Source organism: Oncorhynchus tshawytscha, linkage group LG22, assembly GCF_018296145.1.
Source record: "Oncorhynchus tshawytscha isolate Ot180627B linkage group LG22, Otsh_v2.0, whole genome shotgun sequence".
NCBI lineage: Eukaryota > Metazoa > Chordata > Actinopteri > Salmoniformes > Salmonidae > Oncorhynchus > Oncorhynchus tshawytscha.
Window position 1 is genome coordinate 12,826,413 of NC_056450.1, and position 4,660 is coordinate 12,831,072.

Consider the following 4,660-nt stretch of genomic DNA (forward strand, 5'->3'; position numbering starts at 1 on the left):
TTCTTAGTGTGTGTGTGTATATATATATATTGGTTTATATACACAGATTGAATTTGGATTACTGATTAGTCTAATTTGGGTTGTTAACTGGATTCACCCTGTCATTTGATTTCTTGTTTCAAATTTGTTCTTATTTGTGTACTTGCTTGACATTTTTTACAGCACTGTTAGAAGTAACACAAGCATTTCGATGTACCTGCGATAACATCTGCTAAACTGTGTATGCGACCAATAAACTTGGATTTGATCTATCTAGTCCCCCCATTTCAAGGTGTCAAGTATTTGGACAAATTAATTTGTGTGTTAAAGATATGGCGACTACTAAGTATTTTTCTAACTTCCTGCTTTGGACTGGATGTGTTGACGTGTAGTTCATACATGCATAATCTATGAGCAGAATTACTGTTTTACCTCAATAATCCCAGAAATCCCTAGATTTCTTAAAGCAACAGTTTTTCTGGGAGATGTGCATTTTCCTCCACGTGAGCCAGCCCCCTACCAATTCAAGTTCAACCAATGAGCTTCAGCCCCTCGCCATATCAGTGACAGCTAGTTGCACATGATGCACCCACAGCAGAGCAAGAGAGAGCAATGATGTGGTGTACAAATGTGTCATTTTCAGGGAAATGTTTTTGCTTGTGAGTGCTACTTCAGAACTATTGGCTAAAAAGTATACAAAAGTACTGGAGAATCCCTTTGAAAGTAGTCATGTTTTTTGGATGCATTTGCAGTTTGTTTTTGTCTCAGATTATGTTGTGCCCAATCAAAAATATATATATTTTTTCCAAAACAAGAATATCTAACCACTTGGATGCTACTGTGATTATGGATTTTATTTGAATCTTGAATATCAAATAAAATTGTATTTGTCACATGCTTTGTAAATAACAAGTGCAGACTAACTGCTTACTTACTTATGGGCCCTTCCCAACAATGCAGAGAGAAAAATAACAACAGCATGAATAAACACAACGATAAAAGAGAAGAGGGGAACCTAGTCAGCTGTACAACTGAAATGTGTCTTCCGCATTTAATCCAACCCCGATTACTTGATGTAGGGGGAAAAGTATACGGAAAATGTTCAGACCCCTTGACTTTCTTCACATTTTGTTACGTTACAGCCCTATTCTAAAATGGATTCAATCGTTTTCCCCCCTACATCAATCTACACACAATACTCCATAATGACAAAGCAAAAACTGTTTTAAAAAAAAACATTTTTGCAAATGTATTAAAAATGAACAACTGAAATATCACATTTCCGTATTCAGACACTTTATTCAGTACATTGTTGAAGCGCCTTTGGCAGCGATTACAGCCTAGAGTCTTCTTGGGTATGACGCTACAAGCATGGCACACCTGTATTTGTGGAGTTTCTCCAATTCTTCTCTGCAGATCCTCTCAAGCTCTGTCAGGTTGGATGGGGAGCGTCGCTGCGCAGCTATTTTCAGGTCTCTCCATAGATGTTCGATCGGGACTTGACTTGTGTATCGGAGGACATCCTGACATGACCCTCCAGCATGACAATGCCCCCAGTCATACCGCTCGTTCTGTGTCTGATTACCTGCAAGACAGGAATGTCAGTGTCCTGTGTCAGTGTCCTGCCATGGCCAGCGAAGACCCCGGATCTCAATCCCATTGAGCACGTCTGGTGACCAGTGAGTTGAAATAAGGCGGGGCTTTACCTAGCAAAGACTTATAGATGACCTGGTGCCAGTGGGTTTTCGGCGATGAATAGGAAGCGAGGGTCAGCCAACGAGAGCAGGTCGCAGTGGTGGGTAGTATATGGGGCTTTGGTGACAAAACGGATGGCACTGTGATAGCTTGCATCCAATTTGCTGAGTAGAGTGTTTAAAGCTATTTTGTAATTGATATCGCCGAAGTCAAGGATCGGTAGGATAGTTTACGAGGGTATGTTAGGCAGCATGAGTGAAGGATGCTTTGTTGCAAAATAGGAAGCCGATTCTAGATTTAATTTTGGATTGGAGATGCTTAATGTGAATCTGGAAGGAGAGTTTGCAGTCTAACGAGACACCTAGGTATTTGTAGTTGTCAACATATTCTAAGTCAGAAACGTCCAGAGTAGTGATGCTAGTCAGGCGGGCAGGTGCGGGTAGCTATCGGTTGAAGAGCATGCATTTATATTTACTTGCATTTAAGAGCAGTTGGAGGCCACGGAAGGAGAGTTGTATGGCATTGAAGCTCATCTTCAATGCCATACAAGGTTCGTTAACACAGTGTCCAAAGAAAGGCCAGAAGTATACAGAATGGTGTCGTCTGCGTAGAGGGGGATCAGAGAATCACCAGCAGCAAGAGCGACATCGTTGATATTTATAAGAGAAGAGAGTTGGACCGAAAACTGAACCCTGTGGCACCCCCATAGAGACTGCCAGAGTTCCGGACAACAGGCCCTCTGATTTGACACACTGAACTCTATCAGAGAAGTAGCTGGTGAACCAGGCGAGGCAGTCATTTGAGAAACCAAGGCTGTTGAGTTTGCCGATAAGAATGTGATGATTGACAGAGTCGAAAGCCTTGGCCAGGTCAATGAATACGGCTGCACAGTATTGTCTCTTATCGATGGCGGTTATGATATTGTTTAAGAACCTTGAGCGTGGCTGAGGTGCACCCATGACCATCTCTGAAACGAGATTGCATTAGCGGAGAAGGTACGGTGGGATTCAAAATGGTCGGTAATCTGTTTGTTGACTTGGCTTTCGAAGACCTTAGAAAGGCAGGGAAGAATATAGGTCTGTAGCAGTTTGGGTCAAGAGTGTCCCCCCCTTTGAAGATGTGGATGACCGCAGCTGCTTTCCAATCTTTGGGTGAAGGAGAAATGTGGAGGCTTGGTTGAGTTGCTGTGGGGGGGTGCACGGCTGTTGACCGGGGTAGGGGTAGCCAGGTGGAAAGCATGGCCAGCTGTGGAAAAATGCTTATTGAAATTCTCAATTATCGAGGATTTATCGGTGGTGACAGTGTTTCCTAGCCTCAGTGCAGTGGGCAGCTGGGAGGAGGTGCTCTTATTCTCCATGGACTTTACAGTGTCCTAGATTCTTTTGAGTTTGAGACTGCAGGAATATCCACCAGAGCTGTTGCCAGAGAATTAAATGTTAATTTCTCTACCATAAGCCGCCACCAACGTTGTTTTCGAGAATTTGGCAGTATGTCCAACCGGCCTCACAACTGCCGACCACGTGTATGACGTTGTGTGGACGAGCAGTTTGCTGATGTCAAAGTTGTGAACAGAGTGCCCCATGGTGGCGCTGGGGTTATGGTATGGCCAGGCATAAGCTACGGACAATGAACACAATTGCATTTTATCAATGTGAATGCACAGAGATACTGTGACGTGATCCTGAGGCCCATTGTCATACTATTCATCCGCTGCCATCACCTCATGATCTGTACACAATTCCTGGAAGCTGAAAATGTCAACGTTCCTCCATGGCCTGAAGACTCACCAGACATGTCACCCGTTGAACATGTTTGGGATGCTCTAGATCGACGTGTACGACAGAGTGTTCCAGTTTCAGCCAATATCCAGAAACATCGCACAGCCTTTGAAGAGGAGTGGGACAACATTCCACAGACCACAATCAACAGCCTCATCAACTCTATGCGAAGGAGATGTGACGCGCTGCATGAGGCAAATGGTGGTCACACCAGATACTGACTGGTTTTCTGATCCACGCCCCTACTTTAAAAAAAAGGTATCTGTGACCAACAGATGCATATCTGTATTCCCAGTCATGTGAAATCCATAGATTAGGGCCTCAAGTATTTATTTAAATTGACTGATTTCCTTAAAGAACTGTATCTCAGTAAAATCTTTGAAAATGTTGCACCTCTATTTTTCCATTACTGTATTTACCAAAATAAATATGCATGTATAAAAATATATATATACTTTCTGAGTCAGGTGACATGGTCAGGAAAACTATGGGCGATGACAAATTCCCACTGTGAGAAGGACACTGAGAGACTGTGTTCATGTGATCATTGCCACCTGGTGGACTAAATAGCAAATTACATCAGATTTCCTGGCTGGTGTGTACACTGCAAAGACAGAGGCAATGTCTGATTCATTTATGTTCATTGCATTGTTATTTACCTTTGGCCAGCCTCTAATACCTTATTACTCATTCAAGTGAAGTGATTCAGTGTGCAATGTTTTACAAATGCATGGTCCATTTTAAACGAATGTACCCCATAATCTGGGATGCAGCAAGAGCCCCTCAGAAGTCTGGTTCTTCACTCAATGCAGTCATTTCCCCTGCGTCTGACCGGTTGACTTTGTCCTTTATTGTAACCGATTTCAAATGGTGCTAGAAACACAACAAGACTCTGAACACCAAAAGAAATCGGTCACCCTTGGTGATAGGACAACTAGCCGGAGGTGTCTGTCTGTCTCTGCTGTGACATCCGTGATGACTAGAGGCCATTACACCACTGAGGGATATAGTCAATGGCACTTAGGGACCAATTTAATCAGATCCGCTTTAGCCGACATCCACATAGCTGATGTTTTGATGTGTCGGAGGTGGAACTGCGTTTAGAGCTGTTAAATCCACAAGCGGCTGCCGGCATTATACCCGAAGGGGACATTGCCATCGTGTGCATGGAGTCACATTATGAGAAAGCCCATGCAGCCTTGTTTACA